Genomic DNA, 22,097 nt, shown 5'->3' with positions numbered 1-22,097 from the left:
TCGCTTATCGTTTCTCCCATCAGTTCTCTGGATGACTTTTATGATTAGCCCTTCTATATATAATCTCTCCGTGTGCTCTTTCTTTCTGCCTTGAAAACAAAAAAAAAATAATCGAATTAACCTTATTATTGAAAGGGAACATTCCTTGGCCCTCAACGGTATGCCGGCTCAGCCAAAGCATTTCAACGTGGTTAAGTGTGCTCTTGCATCATGAGTATTCTCTCAAGCATTTTGATTTCTTATTGCGTTCTTATTGGTAAGGGTCGCTTGCCTTCACTTCCACTTTAGTTTTTTTTTGTACTTTTTTTTTTCACGCCAGCTGACTGCTTCTCTCCCTCGTGCGTGGGTGCCAATACTGCAGCTGCGCTTAATTCACTCCTTCCTGCACCGTGGTTCATCATCCCCAGCAGAACCGTGGCATGATCGTGCGTGCTTCCTCAGACGCGCCATATTCCATAACCCCTTCCCGCATCGTGAGCAGTGCAGCGGGTACTGGCCACCGTACACCTGCCTCTCGTGCTTCAGGGCATTGAATCTAAGCGTGAACCTCTTCCCGCACTGCGAGCAGGCGTGGGGCCTCTCCCCCGTGTGCGTCCCCATGTGCACGTTGAGGCTGCGCTTCTGGGAGAACCGCTTTCCGCAGCGCGGACACACGTACGAGGAAACCTTTCCTTCGACAGTGTGCTGCTCTCTGCGGTGGCGTGCTAAATTTGTTGCTCGTCTGAATCGCTGTCCGCAGACTGGGCACTCGTGCGGTTTCTCTCCAGAGTGGAACAAGACGTGCCGTGTGAGGTGCGACCGCTGTTTGAAGCCCTTCCCGCAAACGTGGCACACGAAGGGCCGCTCTCCCGTGTGGGTCAGCTCATGCCTGTTGACATCGCCTCTGCGTGGAAGTGGGATGAAAGGAAGAGTGAATACACTGTGAGCATGCTGGCTTGCATTGACGGTGGAGATAAGAAAATTTAAATGTTCCTGCGTGCATCGGAGGATCCAGCTGTCCATGTCACTTGTTCATACGGGAGGAGGGCGGCAAAAAATATCGTATTTTGTTTCTTCTGCACTTTTTCCTGCATTCATTGCGAACTTTCCTTTTTTTCCTACCGCCTCGCTCCCGCGTTGGACCTAGATAATAACCCGGAGGCCTCCACCACATGCTTTACCGCTTATTGTACTATCTACGTGCGAATATTTCAACAGGGAGGGGTCATTCCACGCGAAAGGTCCCAGGCCCCAAAAGCGACCATCACCCACTGTCTCAAAATAAATTGGTGCAATTGTCGATTGTGTGCATACTGCTTTGCCAAATTATTTTTGCGAAAAAAAAAAAATTTCTCAAGTAAGCGCCTTTCGACGTTTTCGCGAAGACGCAAAAGATGCTTCAATTACATATTTTTAAACGAAGTGCGAAAGCAGATAAGATACCAGATACTATTTTAGGTGATGACTTTCATTTAACTTCATTAGTATCCCCATATAAGCATTTTATGCGTTTTCTTTAGTTCAATGAAGACGAAAAAAATTGTGCGTTTCAAGTATGTTTTTATCATAAACGTCGTTCATTGTTTATTCACAATAAATTTTTTCACCGTTCATCATTCGGCACATTTTATGCCAAAAATAATTAAATATTTCTCTAAAAATTGATTTTTTAAGAAAAGCATATCCCAAAGCTTGCAAAAAGTGCTGCTTTTCTTATATTGAGGCCTAAATTAAACAAAGGCTCTAGGCGGAAAAAATACTTGAGGTTGCTCATTAAACACACACTTCTTATCCTGCAATGCACACATTTTTTAGTTAATTTTTGTCATACATGAGAAATATATTTTGGAAGAAAACTTCACAACCAGTGTCACTGGTCGCCACTTCCGAATTGGGCTTTCACTACATAACAGCTGTGCGGCGCCGCTATTTTCTTGGGATGCATGCTTAATTTAGCTCTTTCCGAAGCCAACACTTTCTTAATCAGTGCATGCTAACAAAAATCTATCTTGAACGACGCGCTTTCCATAGTTTGACACTCATTTTTGGCCTCGGCGTGATCAGGAATGCGAAGAAAGCATCAAAGTGATGCCTATAGAGTGACAGTGAACTTTACGAAGGCAATAAAATTACGTGGTAATTTCTTTTCTCCTGTCTCACAGCAGAGCAAAATGATGGCGTGAATGGGCCCCCGTACACATAGACAAGGAGGGTATATACCTGCAAACAGAAACTTTCTCTACATTCTTGTTTACATTTTGTTTGCTCATCCCATCATCTGTTAAACATTTAAATTTTTCTCTTCATTACGCGAAAACTGCTTCAAGCTGGCAAGCACGGTTAGACTGAAGATGTGTGCGAGAGAGTAATACGGACGCTGCGCATTGATGGAGCATAACGTGAGCATAATTCGCTTCTAAAGGAATGTGCTACGGTTGGCGATTAATGACGAGAATCAGGCTGTTGCATGACCCGTGACAAGCTCAGCTGTTTTATGCACGAAACGATGAATCAGCGTCATGTAGAATATATCTGGTGTCTGATAATTCTCCCGTCTAGACGAAGACCTGAAATTATTCACAGTAGGCTTTCGTCACACAAATGTGCAATATAAAAATGCTCCTACAGTGTGAAAAATACAACAATATCGTGGATGGCGATTTTACTGCCAGCTTTTCGCTCAGAAAATATCGTTCAGCCACATATATTTGATCGAGAGTTTTTAGGCACTTCGGGATTGAGCTGTGGCGCGTAGGCCTGATTATACAGTGTAAACAGAGTTCATGCCGGGCTGTGACAAGATTGTGAACGTCAAATTTTCTTTTCTCGCATCGGATAAAATTTACTTGACCAAAAAGTTCTGGATTGTAAGATGAGAAGGTTATGTATTTAATGATCTATGTCACGTATTTTTATCTCGATGTCTTTTAAGCTTAATTTAACTCTCAGTTTAACAAATTTATCACTTTTTGCCAACTTTGGAACTGCTTTTCACCAAAAGCACTTCTTAAGGAGAGTTTAAATTATTAAAGCGAAAGCGTTACTTCGCTATGTTCACAGATTTATGTACGCAGACCATCTCTGCAGACCTCGTCCGCAAAATCGTGTCCGCAGCAGGAGCAGGTAATTGAGAAGTGGTAGAGGTTAATGAGTGGTGTCAATCGATAGAGGCTAACGTAATGTTGGTATGGTGGCTAGAAGGGGGCAGTGTGACGGGCGACGTATCCGCGCCTTGTGAGAGGGAGGCGCGATCCGCGATGAAATTTCCCGGCGCCGCAAGGGGCGCTGCAGCGCTCTGGTGTGCATGGGGAACCAGCCGCTGCCGCGCGATTGAGCGCAGCAGCGCGGGTGCGGGCGAGGTCTGGGACGCGTGGACCGCGAACGATTCGAAGCTGGTAGTCGCACATGTACCACAGTGATCCTTTTGAGATGCGAAGTGGGTGATTTTGTGCTGATCCTGTGTTATGCAGTAGATAACGCTGTGCGCACTCGTGGCGCAAAAGCGCGAACATGTTTTGTACCTGGGCGCAGAAGCGGGTACAAAGCGCGCAAAGCCGAAACCCCCTTTTCAGACCACCTAAATATGTAGCTTAACGCGAACTGGGATTGCGAAATATCAAACGTGCTGACAAGGAGCTGACGACTTATTGTGTCTCGTTTGCGAACGCATGGCATACAGGACAACTTTCTCGGTGTAGAATACCCGAGACAAATCTTCACCAAGGACCTGCGAAGTTGCTCGTAACTATCATCTGCCCTAGTTTCTATAACCTTGCCCATCCACAGAAACAGAAGAATATTCAAGTCAAACTTAAATATTATGCCTTTTCTGATCAACAGCTGAAAATAATATTTTAATACGCTGGACATGTTTATATTTCAGGACATATGCTGGGAGCATTAATGTGATGCTGGCTCTCTTATTCAGCTGTGCCTCAGTTCAGGCCACAATAATGTGGGTGAAACAAGGGATAGCCAGCTTATCTTTTACATGGCAGGATATATGTGACACAGAAGTTTATCAGCACAATTTCTTGCCATAATTGTGATTCTGGCCTCAAAGTCACCCGAGCAGCAGCTGAATGCAATTAGGATCGCTATGCACGCAACAATTTGGTAGGCTTATTTTACAGCCAGGGACAAAAGTTTGAGGGATGCTGGCTCGTGGAATTCTTTGTGCGTGTGTGTGTGTGTGTGCGTGTGTGTGTGTGGTCGGGCAATTATAAAGAAAGAAATTTGTATAGTCACGAGGGGACATGCACACTCCATTCAGAGAAAAAAAAAATATCAGAAGACAAACTTGCGAGGCAACGAAAAAATAAATTTTTCCCACAAATCCGGCCGCCCCCAAACGTTTGTTCCTGGCTGTAGCATATAGAACTATGCTGGCCGGCATTAGTAGGGGACGCATTCACATTTTTTGTTAAAAAAAGAAAACGTTTTATGCTTTCAGTGTGCATAATTTCGCGCAGTTTCTCAACAGTCTAACAAACTCCACCAAGTGGGATGCGCGATGTTCGTCATAAAGAGGTTACTGCAAAATGTTTCCAGTTTGTGGTGCTAACTATGGATTCATTTTTTTTTTTTACTCGTTGAATAAAGGACACGGCTCTTCAAAATGACCGCCAGAAACATTCGAAGTTATAAACAAAGTGAATTCAAAGCAGAGCCATTCGTTGTTCGGTCGCTCTGACGTCTGCATTTGTATATTGTATTAATAAAATAAACGTAATTTATGCTCTTAATTGTAGACATTTTGTGCAAATGATTTCTTTACCTTAATTGTAATGAAGTGTTTCCTTTGGTCTTGTGGATTTGTCCAGCAAAAGCAGTGATGGAAAATATTTAGTGCATATGATATGAGATGCGCCAGATCATCCATAAGTGCACCTATTATTTATGAGCTACAACTTCCAAGTAACGTGATTCCATAAACGGCATGTTGCTGGCGCATGCAGCCCGACGAACAGACAGCGCTCTGTTCGTCGTCCTGTCTGTTTTACGTTTGTCTACTTCTTAGCGTGTCGTAGCGCGCTGAGAACTAATTTGCTAGTACGTCCTTTTTTTTTTTTTTTTCTGTGGCCACTCATTATATTTTCCGCGGCTGCATCCGAACTCCAAAGCTCCCAGTCAGAGTTCCGAATTGTCCGTGTTCGTTGTCCATGTTCACTTGTGCTATCAAGCTTTTAGTGAAAACTAAGCGCGTACAGAGTTAATATTCTGATATGCGTTCAATTAAAGCTTGCTTTTCCTAAATTACGTCGCTAAACTCCATTTGCGCGCACCGATGGAGAAAACAATGCATCTTTTCATCTCCGATCTGCAAACATTTCGTCATGCTGGCATCGCACCAGAATAAAAATTCAAACGCGACACAAAATTCACGCGACACGCCTGCCTGGTGCCCTGTGCCGCCCCCTCCAACCGCCGCGACGGCTGCACACCTGCTGCAAGTAGCGCCATCTATAGCTTTCATCGCTCCGCTGTGCGCTTCGCCGGCTCCCGCCCGTCACACTGCCCCCTTCTAGACACCATAATGTTGGTGCAGAAAAAATAATTAGGCCGATAAGTTAAATTGGAAATTATTTACAGGTAAAAAAATATAAAAGTTGTCCGCAGCAGTTGTAATTGAGAAGTGGTAGAGGTTAATGAGTGGTGTCAATCGATAGAAAGTGACGTAACGTTGTGTCCGAAATAATAATTAGGCTAATAAGGTAATTCGATCATTAATTACAGGAAAAACAGGAAAAATCTTGTCCGCAGCAGTTGTGAGTAATTGAGAAGTCGTAGAGGTTAATGAGTGCTGTCAATCGATGGAGGGTGATGTACTGTTGTGTGCGAAAAACTAATTAGGCCAATAGGTTATATGGGGAAATAATTAGGGGCAGAAAATGAAAAAGTAAAGGCGAAAATGGTCTAATTAGCGAATGGCTTGGCACCACATTTTAATGTATCAAAAATAAAATAGTTAATTAAATCAGTCAGTTAGGGTGACGTCAAATATATGACGTCACGAAACCGGAAATAGAGCCTAAAGAGGGCTTAGGAAGGGATTGGCGCCAATTTGAAAGTACCAAAGACTAAAATGGGCAAACAAGAATTGAATTAAGCAACTAGAGGCAACCAACAGCAGCATCCATGTTTTCGCATTACTACAATGCAGCTTCTGCAGTGCTCTTTAATTTTTTTCCCATCAACTCTACCACTCGATGAAAGAATTAAAACATTTATTATGACTGAAACATGAGAGTTTCACAATAAAAATACTGAAAACGCGCAATTATTTACGTTGTTATTATACCAAAGAAACGCAGAAAAGCCTTATATAGGGGCAATAACACGTATGCGATAGTATAAAATAGACTTTGTTATCGTATGTACCTTCGCACATGATTTAAAAATATTGAACGGCAAGCAGCTTTGCGTATTCGCGAAAACATCAAAAGTCGCTTACGTGAAAAAAAAAAAATTCGCCAAATTATTATGCCAAAACAGTATTCAGACGATCGACACCCCAAATTGTTTTCTAGAGAAACGGTGATGGCCGCTTTTGAGGCCTGGGACACTTCGCATGGAATGATCCGGAAGGGGGGGGGGGGGTAGAATTTTGGCTTACTTTTTGTCGCTGGAGTAGGGGCAGTGGGCGCAGTGGTGCCTTCCGTGCGTCCTCTGGCGATGTTTTCTTCGCACGTGCTTCTCCAAGAGATCTCGCGTGGAGAAGAGGTCGCCGCATGTGTCGCAGGGGAAGTTAACCTCTGAGGGCAGAAAGAGCAGATATCTTGTATGCAGATGCCGGGGAAAGAATCGGCGAAGGTTACAATTTCATAATCACCAGTCGTCACGTCGACAGACGGTTTTAGCAGAGTTACTATTCACCTGCTATAGGCGGCGCCACTGGAGAACCAATATGGCTGCCCTTTAGGTGATCCGGCTGTCACGCTTCAAGTGCGTTGTGCTGGGCTGTTTCCTGAGGCTGCATTAAAATATTCGCGCGAGTGTTCTGTGTTGCGAAGGTATGCAGGGTAGTGTCAATAAGTGTAGAAGCCCTTTGTGAGCATGGGTTGCAAGGGTGTGATACAAAGGACCCCTTGAGGTTCTAGTTCACTGTACCTTCAGTGTGGCTGGTCAGGTATGTGAAACATCCTGCTGCTGACTGTGTTGCGCGGCAAGTACGACAGGTTCCCAGGCGACTCTAATCGTGCCACTAAGTGCTACGGAGAAAGGTTCGACGCAGAGAGAATAAACATGAATATAGATAAATGTCTAAGCTTTTATCCAGGCATAACGGGTACTCGCGAACTGCAGCATTTAAAGATGTCGCGCTGTGCAATCACGCGCATATCACAGGCATGCTGAGCGGCCAAACCCGCATTCTATCTGGCCTTATTTTTTCATTCACTTCAAAATATACGCCATCGCATTAAAGTACCTACTACCTAGTTTGGGCACAAGAGAACATTACTACGAGGTAATAATGATGGTCTACTGTAATAACTTTAACCAACCTGTTTTATTTTTTTATTTTTTTTTTTTGCAGCACCTCTGATAGGCAGTGATTTTGACTTTCGCAAGGGATGACTAAGTGCTGACACAAACGTTTTTTTGGGAAGTTACTTGACAAGCAAGACCGCAAGAGCTCCGGCTTTGAGAACAAGCCGCATATGGACTGAGAATGTATGCTCCGTAACGTTTTATACAAGCTCCGAATCTAGCGCTCATCTGCAGCTGTTGATTGCAAACACGGCATTCACTCAACCGGGTAGGAAAGAAACGTTCCTAATTTCTCAAACATGTGTGGGCCATGAATTGGTCAACAATAAAAAATGTTACCATCACGTATGGATTGCAACTTAGGTCAGTCAAACTTCTTCCATCAGAAATGCGCACTGAAAACCGTCATAGCTTTACACGCAGCCTTTTTTTTTTTTTTTTTCGAAACTTGGTTCTACTCAGAGTTTAGAGCGGCAATGAAAAACGAGACCCATGCTTAACCCCAGATATAAGACAGCTACGCCGCTAGTACTGTCACTAAGGGGGGTGTTTCTTCGTCGACCAGGATTTATCACGATGCTTTTCACGGTAAAGTAACCGACTTGATCTTACCGAGATATTAATTAACTTGATTATCCTCTACTTCCTGGGTATATAATCTGAAGGTAACATGTGCAAGTTTGTCCCACCTTTGACCGCGCAGTCAAAACACATCGGTGGATAGAAGATTCATCTGATTTTATGGTTTCCCCCTCGTACTTCGTGCCCCAAACACCAAAATAGGTTATATTATTAATCTCTTGTCATGGTTGCGAGCCAAAGCCAACTCAAAAAGCAGTTACACACTACTAGCGCTGCTCGACCGAGCTCCACGTAAAGAAAAGTTCCGCGGGAGACGCATCACCAAGCTGGAGAAGTGCGAGCCGTTCCATGGCCTCCGAGATCACCTACGCGCGCACGTTCAAACACGCGCGCGGGGGTGATCTCGGAGGCCATGACCATTCTAGGGCGGTACCGGAAGCTGCCGCGTAGCTGCGGCACTGTACGTGAAAGTTGCGAATCGCTTTTCTATTATCACAGCGGTATATGTGCAAGAATGTGTGAACGTGCGTAGGCCACGAACACGCGGGCAGCGCTGCCAGGAGTGAAAAGTGATTCGTTCTACGAAGGTCACTGTATTCGTGCAGCCACCAGCATAAGCCGACGGCGGTGGTGTGGCTGCAGTATATGTTGCGGCCTATGTTACTACTGTGCATGACTCATACCACGCTACTGCCGCCATGTGGAGGAGCACGGTGCGTGCTCGTGTGACTTATCGCATGTCTCATTTAAGAGACAAAACTCGCAGTCGTGGCTCTAGCAGGTGGTAGCTGAGAGGTGACATGGCAGCACACACTGTTTGTCGAGTTGTGTGACGTCCCCGACTGAGACCACGTGACGCAGCTTATTTGACAGGAGCGACCAATTCGGACAGCTGATTGAGATGGAAGGTGCGATTGGAATGCGACCCGCTGGGACTCTTGGATCCAGAGATAGACACACTACCCGTTAGTCATGTAGATACGCTCGAGATAATGTGGTATCTTACGAATTATTGATAATACGCGTATATGAAGGGATCGATGATGAAAGGGTTGCAAAGTGCTTCTATACGAACGAGGATCTGAAGCAGATGGAAGCCATAAACGCTGCCGCGCCAGCCATCATGCGCCCACTTAAAATACGGATATATGAACCTCCCTCCACTTTCCCTTTGCTACCTCTTGCCTGGGGTTTATAGATTCGTCATATAGCTTCTCTTAGCTGGTGCTGTATGCGTATTATTTCTTGCCGTCTGTTATCCGTTTGTTCGCTTGCTCGATTTATGCATTTTTTCGATGTTGCATCCACAGTAATTAGGAGGCTTGAAGAAACGGCTTTATTCACAGTGCTGCATACTGGCAGCTCAAAATAAACTCTCCCGAGTACAGCACATAACAAATGCATATAGAACAGACATGATGTATGGAGATATATCTAATCACACAGCGGTAAACGCACGTGCGACACGTGCGTCGCACACCAGATATCGACACAGCACTTCCTCCCCCTCCATCGTCCCGCGGCGACGGCTCCGGCACGCGCCTGGGTTCACCATCAGATTAAAACGCTGACGCGGCGTACCTTGCCTTGCCGTTACGACTTTGGCGTCTCGACCTGGCCTTCTTTCACAAGTGGTGGAGGTGAAATTTGATCCCCTTGCTGCCTTGTGCCCTGCCTATCGCTGGAGCTACGTTCCGGTCGCCGTTTGGCAACAGCCACCATTGTTATGTCAACCGAGAACAGTCCCGACCCGGCCGGACCCTCTACCTCGGCTACACCACCGCCTCCCACTGTGCCCACTGTGCCCACACGACAACGCGACCTGCCGCTGTTCGCCGGTCGTCGCGACGAGGACGTGGATGACTGGCTTGACACTTATGAACGCTACAGTGCCTACAACCGGTGGAATGATGCTTTAAAATTCCTCAACGTTTCCTTCTACCGTATTGAGGTCGCCATGAATTGGTTTATCAACCGCGAGCCCCACACCACTAACTGGTCCACCTTCAAACAGCAGTTCCGCCAATACTTCGCCGACCCGGCTGTTCGGACTGAGATCGCGAAGAACAAGCTCGCTTCCCGTCTTCACGGGCCCGATGAGTCGTATGCGTCTTACATAGAGGCCATACTTGCACTTTTCCGGCGTATTAGTCCCACCATGCCTGAACCTGAACGCGTCCACCATGTCATGAAAGGAATCAATTCTGTGGCTTATAACACCCTACTTGCCCAGCATCCAAGTGCTGATTCCATTATTACGACCAGTCAACGCCTCGAACAGCTGCAGTCCTCCCGATTGCAGCCCGGCTTCTCTACTGGCCCGCCCTCTACTGACCTCGATCTACGCCCTAATTCGAGCGACAATCCGCGAGGAGCTCCAAGCCCTCAGCCCTTTCTGCCGGCACGGGTGTGATCACTCTTCTTCTTCTAATGATGCCAGCCTCCGCACCATCATTAAAGAAGAGTTGGCAACTATCACCCACCCTGTTGCACCTGACCCTCCTGCACCTCGCACAGCGCCGACTTATGCTCACGTTCCTGCATCCCCTCCTCCTTTTGTTCCCCCCCACGACAAGCACCGCCCTACAACCACATCAACGCCGTGACGACGGCTCATCCTACGCCACCCTATTACGCACCTTGGCGCCCCTCTCGCCCAGTGTGCTACTACTGTGGAATCCGAGGACGTATATCCCGCTTCTGTCGTCGACGCATTCAGAACGAGCGGCGTGGTTACGACTCCTTCGAAAGTGACGTACCCTCATATTATCAGCGACCACCTATTCCGAGCCCACCTCGTCGATCCTCTCCACCGCCGGTATCCTCGTCTGAACCAAGTGGCGCCCATGTATCCCGACGCCGGTCCCTTTCCCATACCGCCGCTCTGTTTCTCCACGTCGACCAGCAACAACTGTTCCTGTCCGTCATTCGGAAAACTAAGCGATGCAGTTTCCGGAGGTGAAACTGCACTCTGCGAACTTACCAAAAGTCCTCCTCCGCGCCCGTACAATATGATTTCCGTTTTAGCTGAAGGATTACCGGTCGAAGCTTTGATTGACACAGGGGCTGCAATTTCTGTTATTCGCGCTGATTTGCGCCACCGTTTGCGGAAAGTAACGACACCATATGATGAACCTGAACTTCGTGGAGCAAATGACGTCCCTCTACATCCTTCAGCAAAGTGTACAGTTCGAATTGTTATAGACGGCGTCCGCCACCATGTGCAGTTTGCTGTGCTTTCACCGTGTGCGCATCAGATGATTTTTGGATGGGATTTTTTGTCGACCGCTTCAGCGTTAATTTCTTGTGGCGACCGTGTCATTCGTGTGAGAGACAGTGATTTTTCATCTGACATTTCTGAAGGACGTCATTCCCTCATTGCCGCAGTTGATACTGTATTGCCTCCACAGTGCGAAAAACTTGTTACCGTTGTTTCGGAACACATCACTGACGGGGATGTACTCATCGCACCATCTCATCGTCATATTGCACGTGGAATCGCCTTCCCATCAAGTCTTGTACGATTCCACAGCGGCTCAGCGATAGTAGCTGCCACGAACACATCCCGTGAATCACTCGTGCTGACTAAAGGAACTTCCCTGCCACGCATAGTGGATGCTCACCCTATGTCCATGATGGTGCTCACCGCCCCGCTACCTCAGCAACTTGATTCATCGCATGTCTCTCTTCCCATGCTGTCGAAGACAACCAGTCCGGACCTCATGCCGCACCAACGCCAAGAATTGCTGGAATTGCTTCAAGCCCATCAAGCCATTTTTGATGCCACTTCCCCTCCACTGGGACGGACTAGTGTTGCACACCACCGCATCATTACTGAAGTAACTCGATCGTACGCCGACGACCTTATCGGGTTTCTCTCGGAACGAAAAGTAATCGAAGAAAATGTGAATGACATGCTCCGTCGCGATATTATTCGTCCATCAACAAGCCCATGGTCCTCCCCAGTAGTATTAGTTAACAAACAAGGACGGATCATTGTGATTTTGCGTTGATAATCGTGCACTCAACAAAATTACCCGTAAAGATGTCTACCCGATGCCGCGAATAGATGACGCCCTTGACTCTCTCCAAGGCGCGGAATATTTCTAGACCTTGGATCTCCGCTCAGGTTATTGGCAAATACCAATGCATGAGGGCGACAAAGAAAAAACCGCTTTCGCAACTCCCGATGGACTTTACGAGTTTAATGTTATGCCCTTCGGCCTGTGTAACGCACCATCGACATTTGAAAGAATGATTGATACGGTACTTCGTGGCCTAAAATGGAGAACCTGTTTATGTTACTTGGACGACAATGTTATCTTTTCGGCAACTATTAACGACCATCTCACGCGCTTGAATGAAGTCCTGACTTGTCTTTTTTCAGCGGGCCTTCAGCTCAACACCAAGAAGTGCCACTTTGCACAGAAGGAAATTAAAATATTGGGACATCTGGTTAGCCAGACCGCATTCGTCCAGACCCTGATAAAATCATCGCGGTCTTGAACTTTCCTCGTTCGCAACTGACTGCAGATTTGCGCAGTTTCCTCGACCTGGCGTCATATTTCCGGTGTTTCATAAGGCATTTTGCAACTATTGCTGCGCCACTTCATGAACTATTTATAGCGCGCAGCTCTTTCGTGTGGACTGAACAGTGGAACACTGCTTTTACCGACCTAAAGCACGCCCTCACATCAGATCCCGTTCTTGGCCACTTCAGCGACAGCGCTCCTACCATCCTGCACACTGATGCCAGTGGTCACGGCCTAGGCGCTGTCCTTCTGCAGCGCAATGCAACTTCGCGTGAGAAAGTCATTGCCTTCGCCAGTCGGACCTTGACTCCAGCTGAGAAAAACTACACCATTACCGAGCAGAAATGTCTTGCCGTCGTCTGGGCTGTTCAAAAGTTTCGCCCTTACCTCTATGGTCGGCACTTCACAGTTGTGACCGATCACCATGCTCTTTGCTGGTTGTCTTCACTGAAAAATTTGACAGGCCGACTTGGCCACTGGATTTTACGCTTGCAAGAATACAATTTCGACGTCGTTTATAAATCGGGTCGCCAACACCAAGACGCCGACGCTCTTTCTCGCTGTCCACTTACGGAATCAGCCTGCTGTTTTTCTTCGCAACGCATTTCCACCTCTGACCACAGCCGACCATCTCTTCCCCCGACGCATATCACAACAGTTTTTTTTGACGATTCTGAGCACAAACACGCACTCCGCTCGCAGCAATTAGCTGATGCCTACTGCCGGCCCATCATCGACCGCCTTATCGGCGCTTCGAACCCGCCCAATGCTAGGCTGCGCCGACAACTTCGCAATTTCAAGCTCGAAGATGGCATACTACGCCGCTACTTGTATTGCCCTGATGGAACTCGTTGGCTCCCAGTCGTGCCGCGTGCGCTTCGCCCACGTATACTGGCGGCTTTCCACGATGACGCTACTGCAGGTCATGAACCTTGGTTTTGACAAAACATATGACCACGTGAAAAGACGATTCTTTTGGCCTGGCCTATCTTCTACCGTAGCTAAATACGTCGCTTCCTGCCATCTGTGCCAACGTCGCAAGCGGCCGACTTCGCCCGATGGCCTCCTACAGCCTCTTCCATGTCCCACCACGCCATTCGACGTAGTCGGCATCGACTTATATGATCCCCTACCTATCTCCGATGGGGGTAAACATTGGATTATAACAGCTGTCGACCATCTTACACGTTACGCTGAGACAGCCCCTGTACAAACTGGTTCCGCCGAAGAGGTAGCTAATTTTTTTTTGCGATTAATTGTCCTTCATCATGGCGCTCCTCGGGTGCTTCTAAGTGACCGCGGGACGGCCTTCTTATCGACAGTCGTTGCCGAAGTTCTTCATGCGTCATCCACTCTTCATAAGACAACCTCAAGCTACCATCCCCAGACTAATGGTTTGACTGAGCGATTTCATCGCACTCTATCCGATATGATATCCATGTACATCACACCGGATCACCGAAATTGGGACACTAATCTACCATTTGTCACATTCACCTATAAAACAGCAGTACAGCGGACTACCGGTTACTCTCCGTTTTTCCTCGTTTTTGGCCGTCCTCCCACTACAATGCTCGACACTTCCTTCTTCTCTACGCCCGACTACTCCTCATCAGTACCAGCCCAGTTCTTATCCCGTCTGGCCAGATGCCATCATCTTGCCCGCCTCGACACAGAAGCGTGCCAGGAAGACCGCAAGAGTCGCTACGATTCTACGCATCGTGCGGTCTCTTTTCGTCCTGGTGACGAAGTCCTGCTTTACACACCACTGCGCGCCCCTGGCCTTAGTGATACATTTCAGCGCCGCTATCTTGGTCCCTACAAGTTCATCAACCAAACTTCCCCCGTAAACTACCAAGTCACACCTGTTGATCCCCCAGCCGATCGACGCCACCGTGGAACTGAAATTGTTCATGTCTCTCGCTTGAAGCCGTTTGTGCGCAGCGGTGCATCGGTTGGTTAGGAGCGGCCAGGCTGGCCGCTTCCGAAACCCGGGAAGATTGTGCGAGCCTTCCACGGATCTTCTTTCATTTGTACATACCATAATCTTCTTTATTTTGTACATACCATCGTCATCGTCCCGCGGCGCCGGCTCCAGCACGCGCCTGGGTTCACCATCAGATTAAAACGCTGACGCGGCGTACCTTGCCTTGCCGTCACGACTTTGGCATCTCGACCTGGCCTTCTTTCACAATATAAATAAATAAATACCTGGCCACCACACCATTGACCTTGCGGCCATTTTCATCTTCGTGATTTCAAGGTGCTGCTCGTGCAGCAACTTTTGCACGACGCTGCGCAAACACTCCGGAATGATTACTCTGTTCAGATAATGCAGTCCGCTTCAATAGAAAGTTCGAAACGTCGAACCCAGAAAGGCTGCAGGTCCTGAGAAACACATTTTGGCCACCCATGCCATATCATGTCTCGAACGACCGTTGGCAGCCTTTCGCGCGTTGTTTCACGTTCAATGTCTTTTGCTGTCAAAGAAGTCGTCAAGTGTAGAAAAATAAAAAAAAATGTCATCAGTGTGCTCTGACGTTTCTGGCAAAGGAATTCTAGATAAGGCATGGCCAATTTCCGTACCCGGCTTGAGCGCTATTTTATAGCTGTAATTCGCGAGGAACACGAATCAACGGTGCACCCTAGCAGTTGCCACAGCACTGCTGTTTCTTTTCGGGTCGAAGAGTACGGTTAGTGGTTGATGGTCACCTTGAATGTTCTACCATAGAGGTAGTTATGAAACCTTTTCACCCAAAAACAATGCTCAAAGCTTTTACTATTTGGCCATATTTGCGTTCTGTAGGTGACAGTGACCGGGATGCAAATGCAATTGGTTTATCTTTTCCCATTCACGATGTGCGACAGTACAGCACCAAGCCCATATTCGGACGCGTCACATGCTAGCTGTATTTATTTTTTGACATCGGGCAATCCCACAACGCGCTCGTCAGTCAGAATTTCTTTAGAAGTCGTAAAGGCAGTATTACATTGAGGCGACCAGTGTCATGCAGTGTATTTGCGCAAAAAGTTATGCAGGGGTTCGAGAACTTTAGCCAGATTAGTCAAAAAGTTTGAGTAAAAATTAATCAAGCCCAAAACGGCCTTTAGCTGGGTTACGTTTCCAGGTTTTAGTGCATTCTTTATCGCTGCCACTTCCTCAGTTGGGATGCAACCATCTCTGTCAATTTCGTAGCCCAGATATCGTATTCGTTTCTTGAACAGCTTACATTTCGCAGTATTGACCCTTACGCCACGTTCTCTTAGGCGTATGAGTACCTGCTCCAATCGGTCATGGCACTGTTTTTGATCTTTGCCCGCGATGACAATGTCATCCAAGTAGCAGGCTTTGCCAGTCAACCCGTGTAGGACTTTGTCCATAACAGCTTGAAACACTCCTGCCGCACAGGCTACGCCGTATGGCAAGCGTCGAAACCGGTACAAGCCGAGGTGTATATTGACAGTGAGCAGTTCTTGCGCTGCCTCGTCTAACTCCAGCTGCAAGTATGCCTTAGACAAATCCAAAACTGAAAAAACGAACCCGCCTTGTAACGTTGCAAAAAAAAAAAATTTGCTGTGGCTCAACTTGGTTAAGCCCGGGGAATTGCGAAAGCAATTGGTCCTGCCAACCAGTTCAGCTAAACATTCAAGCTACGCCTAGTTGAGCCAAGCGTAGATAGGCGGTTATTCTGTTTTTTTCAGCACGGCGCCGCCGCTGGGCTGCAGCAGATCGTTCTAGCCTCGCCTTATACGCATCATCCGACATACCATAAGACTGCGCCCCGACTACTGCGAGGAGCCCGAGCCACAGCCCCATTTATCCTCCTGGCGTGACGTCAAAAACAGCGAGCGCCCTCTCTCGGCTGCGACACAGCGCCGTGCATGGAACCGCCGCCACCATCCTATGGCGCGAGCCGGGGCCCCATCTCTCGTTCTGACGTGACGTCACACGGTCACGTGAAAATGGCGTGACGTTACCGCGGCTGTAAGGACTCACCGCCACCATCCAATGGCGCGAGCTGGGGCCCCGTCTCTCGGTTGACGTGACGTAACACAGTCACGTGAAAATGGCGTGACGTCACCGCTGCGGCTCCTGTAAGGACTCACCGCCATCATCCGATGGCGCGAGCTAGGGCCCCGTCTGTCTGTCTGGCGTGACGTCACACGGTCACGTGAAAGGTCATGTATGGAGGCGCCACGACACGCCAAAGGCTCGAAGTGCTAGCAGTATTGCTTTCGCAATAAAATGTCCTCTGATAGGGAGAGCGGGTACTGGTCAACCTCAATTGCAGGATTTACCGTGACTCGGTAATCACCACATAGCCGAATCTCCTCACCGCTTTTCTTTGCAAAGAACAATCACCAGTGGTGTCGCCCAAGCACTGTGGCGCACCTTATATATGACGCCAGCTTTTTCCAAATTAGCTAATTCCTGCTCGACCCGTTCTCGCAGCGCATACGGCACTGATCGTGCCTTACAAAATACAGGGGACGCGTTGTCAATGCTCGTCTTGAACCCTTTTATCGCTCCGTAGCCAGGCTCGAACACTTCGCGATATTTCTCAGCCAATGTCATCAAGGGCATTTGTTTCGTCAGTGGCGGCACACACATCACTTCCGACCAAATAAAGTAGGCATTCTGGCGCCTTTCGTATCTTTAGCAATTGCTAGGGGCAAGCGGAAATACTGATCGTAGTACTTCACTTAACATCCATTATCCCATTTTATCCCCTTGATATCAACCGGTATGTCATTGTACGTAACCAGTTTGACGTCTGCTGGTCTGAGCTCAGTGTTTGGAAAGTGCTTCGCACATTCTGCCTCCGATATTACGGAAACCGCTGCTCCTGTGTCTAACTCCATGGATACGTTTTCCCAATTTAACCGTACACTGACTACAATGTCAGGACTGGCCACGGTTGTCGGTGTGGCAAAAGGTAAGAAGTTCATTGTCCGATGATACCTGCCCTAGCTGATATACAACTCTAGTTTTGCACATTTTAGCAACATGACCTTTATTTTGACATTTGAAACAAACACTGTTCAAGAACGGACAACTTACAGGTGCGTGCCGCCCACCGCACGATGACAGTTCTATTTAGTCCTTTGAGTTGTAGTCTTCGTTTTTGGCTTATCGGAGGAGTGACAGCTGTACGCCACCACTTCGGAGACCGGTCTCGCCATCGACGATTTGCTCTACCAGAGGACATCACTGCCGCTTGACGAGTGCTCCCCATTGGTTGCCGACATCATTGCCACTGTGTTTCTCGCTGCCATTTCCATGGCCGTAGCGACGCTGGAAACGAGTCCCAGGCGAGTTTGGTGTCGGTCATGGTTAACAGCCGGCAACGTATCGCCTCCGAATTTAGGCCAGCAATCAGGCGGTCCCGCGGGGCTTGTTCCAGGAAGCTGCCGAAGTCGCATGAGGCTGCCGCTTGCTTGAGCTTCACCAGGAATTCCGCGACACTTTCTTGAGATCCTTGCTTCCTTCGATTAAAATCGTATCTTTCGCTCACCACGGACGGCTTCGGAGTGCAGTGCTTCTGCAGAGCCGATACGACTTTCTCGTAAGTTGATTTGCTGGGTGGCTTTGGAAGAAGCAGACTTCGGATCGTCACATATGCTTTTTCTCCTATGGCGCTGAGGAACAGATGCAGTTTCTTTTCCTTGGCTACTTCATTCCGCGTGAACTACAACTCGAAGCGCTCGATGAAGACGCCCACGTTTCCGTTGTCAGGATCAAACTCTGGTAGCTTGCCAACTGTGGATGCCATCCTCAGTTCGTGTTACATACCATGAACTACAACTCGAAGCGCTCGATGAAGACGCCCACGTTTCCGTTGTCAGGATCAAACTCCGGTAGGTTGCCAACTGTGGATGCCATCCTCAGTTCGTGTTACATACCATCCTCGTCGCCAGTTTGTTGCATCCACAGTAAGTAGGCGTATACGTTTCTTCCTTCAAGCCTATAGGCTTGAACAAACGGCTTCATTCACAGTGCTGCATACTAGCAGCTCGAAATAAACTCCCCCCAGTACAGCACATGACCAACGCATATATACACCCACCCAGCAGCCTAACACATGCGCAGAACAGACATGATGGTGATACCATTATATCTAATCACACAGCGGTAGACGCACGTGCGACACGTGCGTCGCACCCCAGATACCGACACAACACTCGACAAGAAGCGCTGCTTGAGAAAAGGGCTTCGTTCTTTTTTTTTTGTTTGCAAATATTACACATAATTTTAGACGACGTTATTTGTTTGCGTAGTTTGCTTTTGAAAACCTTTAAGTACAGAACTGAGGCTTCCAGAGCATAGAAATGGATTATGCTGCCTTCTAGTCAAACTGGTGTCAGAAGTGAATACTTTTAAGTACACCTCCGCTACTTCAGAACGCTGCTGACTAGCCCGCGCGGCCACAATCGCCAATATAAATTTTATACAGCCTGTAATTAAGGCGAAATCCTTTCTAGGCTGATAGAGAATATATTCCTTTGGCGAGATTCGTACGCGAGATGCGTCGGCAATACACCGCGAGTGACAGATACTACGCCTTTTCTTTCCTGTTGAACCAATTACAGAACGCCGGTGAACTTTGATGCGTTCAATGGAACGCTGGTTTTGTTCGACAAGGGGCGCGCGATGTGCCGTGTGCCGCAGCAACGCTCAGGCTTTCGCATTTCTCCACTGCTGATTCTGCTGTGCTCTCGGTTTTTTCTTTTTTTGTTTTCACGTAGTGTATCTAAGGACATTTTCAGGATCATTGTTGTCGGCAAAAAAAGGCGTGATAACTTTAAACCATCTTACAAGTTTTTTTTTTATATTTAATATGATGAACAATTATGTGAAACTGTATTTTTTTCCGCTGCTTTCGATAATCCTGAGAAAAATAAAATACTCAGGTCCACTGTGTATGACATCACTCCATACTGTGTATCCACTATATGTATTCAATTTGACACAAAATGTATTAATGAACAAAACATCCCAATTCTATTGAATATCTTCTCTAGCGAAGGCCGCTTGCCGCTTGTACGTATGTGGGGTAAAAATATCGTCTGAAAAAAAAAAGGTCTATTCTTAATTCATTTATTGCCCTTAGATTTCAGGTAAATTTTGAAAAAGCAGTGCATGAGCACAGAGTGTGAGAGCCTTTATAGCAATTGCGCAATACAATACTGGTAATAAAAAGGCCATATTTTTTAGTTTATCGCAAAACTAGTTTTTGCAGTGTTCTTTATAAAAATAGCCTTAAAATACACTAGATTTCAAGGGTAAATGAGCGGCATTTTTTTTTTTCGCGGGCGATGATATATATTGAAACTATTGGTTTCACTATGTTTTTGGATTTAGTTCGAAGTTGAGTCGTAGAGTTTCCTAGAAGAAAAACCGAAATATGAGAGCCAAACATATTCACTAATCGGAACGAAGGGACACGTACGTTGCAACGCATTGTAAATCCCGATTCGGCAGTTGTCAGCATTTGGCCAATGTTCACGCACATAGAAGCACGCCTCAGCCGCATTCGGAACGCAAGGCGCTGCCCCCATGGTCAGAATATCAGCCTTTCTTCGCAACACCTATATCATAATTGTAGAGGTGGCTGAGTTTTTTGAGCTAGAGTCACTTTAATTTGAGCACCCGCCAAGTGTGCGGCAGGTGCGGAGTTCGATTCCCATGCAGTGTGGCCGCTTACACACCGGTTTCCGTCGACCACAACCTTTCCCACCACCTCGTGTACTGTGTATTCGAGGAGAAGGTCCTGGAAAACAAGTCTCCTCCCACACTTTAGGCGTAGCAGAATACCTAGTTCCATAGCGCTCATTGGTAAAGTGTAACACCAATCTCCATTAAAAACCAAATTGCCACTACCGCAATAAATCGGATCATCCTACTCATTTTCGGCCGTTCATCGAGTCCCTTACCTTCCACAGGCGGCCCCAAAACTCGTGGTTTTCCGAGCAACCCCAGCTCTCGGGCGAACACAGCGCTGTAGAGAATTGCTCTTTTTGGATCAGGGGTGGCGTCCGTGTGCTGTGGAGCGGGTGCGGTTCGCAACAGCTCAGCCAATTTCTGGCTCTTGTGCCCAGCCAATCTTTCCTGTGACACGTCAAAACGATCAACGGATCCAGGAAGGTGCACCGACCCTAACCGCTGCCATCTTTTGGATGTGCCCCGCGATCTTCGAGAATCATCCAGTGAAAACGCCTCTGACAGCCACGCCGCCGCACTAGGCCTCGCCTCATCGAGGGGACCCTGTCCGGCGTGCCGCGTTCCTCAGTCCCCAACAACCATGGAGGAACCAGTGGATGCAGAGATACCCAACCCACAAGACTATCGCCCTGGTGAGTGGAAAACTGTCCTACGTGCTTATCGAGCTCAAACCTCAGATTCAAACGCGGCCTCAAAAAACCCATCAACGGCCTCAGTTCACGTCAACCCTAACGGAAGCAACGCCGGCGCGCCGTCGGACGCTGCACCTGGAACCTCTCGAGCCCCGCTCCAGGAGACGCCGCACTTACTGCGCATGACGCGCGCGGTCGTGCACAAAAGTAAACAACTTGCCGCGCTGCCGGCAGGCACGATCCGAGTCGTATTTCGCCCGAGAGGAGGGCTCTCCCTGGAAAAGCTTCCAGCTCCAAGTCTCTTGTACGCACTGCATGCAACTCCGAGCTGCTCAGTGATGGGCGAACCGCACATCACAGTTCATCCTACAAACAATACCTTCACGGTAGCGACGGTGGCGGAGGCAACAGCTCTCGCCTTAGTGAACATGCAGGAAATCACTATAGATGGCAAGAAATTCCCGGTAGCCGCGTATATCGCGGCACCTCCAGCGGCAGTCAAGGGTGTTATTTCCCGTGCATACTGGAATGAAGCACCAGATGAAATACTAAAGGACTTGCAGTATCGCAACCCGGAGGCCAATATCATAGCGGCTCGACGCATGGGGAAAACGTTGTCAATTCTAATAACATTTGCTTCTGGTCCGGTACCCCACACCATCAAGTACATGTGTGTTGTACATCGATGCACCAAATACAAGGGCAGCCCTGAAGCTTGTACAAACTGCCGAAAACCTGGTCACAGGTACGATGTGTGCCCTCTCCCAAGAAGCGGACTCTGCCCTCGATGTGGAGAGAATCACGACAGGCAAGAAGACACTTGCACGCCGAAATGCATTCTTTGTGGTGGGAACCACCTTACCGGTACAGGCTCATGCAAAGCCAGGACCCCCCAGCCTCGACGACGGACAGCGCCGAAACCCAAAACAGCAGTGCCCACGGCAAAGGACTTTCCACCCCTAGTGCCTCGTCAGGATCGCCAGCCAGCCTGGACCAAAGCCAGCAGTACACCCCAAACATCACGGCGGGAGGAAGAGATAGCACTCCTGCGGGAAGAGGTAAGGCATTTAAGGGCAGCCGTTAACTCTATTCCTTCCACATCCAACCAACCCTCTTCATCGCCAACACCCCAATCGTTCACACCCCTCCCCCAAAAAA

At 47.9% G+C, this 22,097-nt stretch overlaps 1 pseudogene; it reads right to left on the bottom strand.

Annotated features, from left to right (window-relative positions):
- Positions 1–372: 372 nt before the first annotated feature.
- The window catches only part of LOC146201910 (histone-lysine N-methyltransferase PRDM9-like), a 76,722-nt pseudogene continuing 54,997 nt past the window's right edge, over positions 373–22,097 (bottom strand).

The sequence above is a fragment of the Amblyomma maculatum genome, chromosome 1 (genome assembly GCF_055883805.1).
Source record: "Amblyomma maculatum isolate TAMU_Amacu chromosome 1, ASM5588380v1, whole genome shotgun sequence".
Taxonomy (NCBI): domain Eukaryota; kingdom Metazoa; phylum Arthropoda; class Arachnida; order Ixodida; family Ixodidae; genus Amblyomma; species Amblyomma maculatum.
Note: the sequence above shows the minus strand (reverse complement) of the source record. Positions and strands in the feature narration are given on the sequence as shown.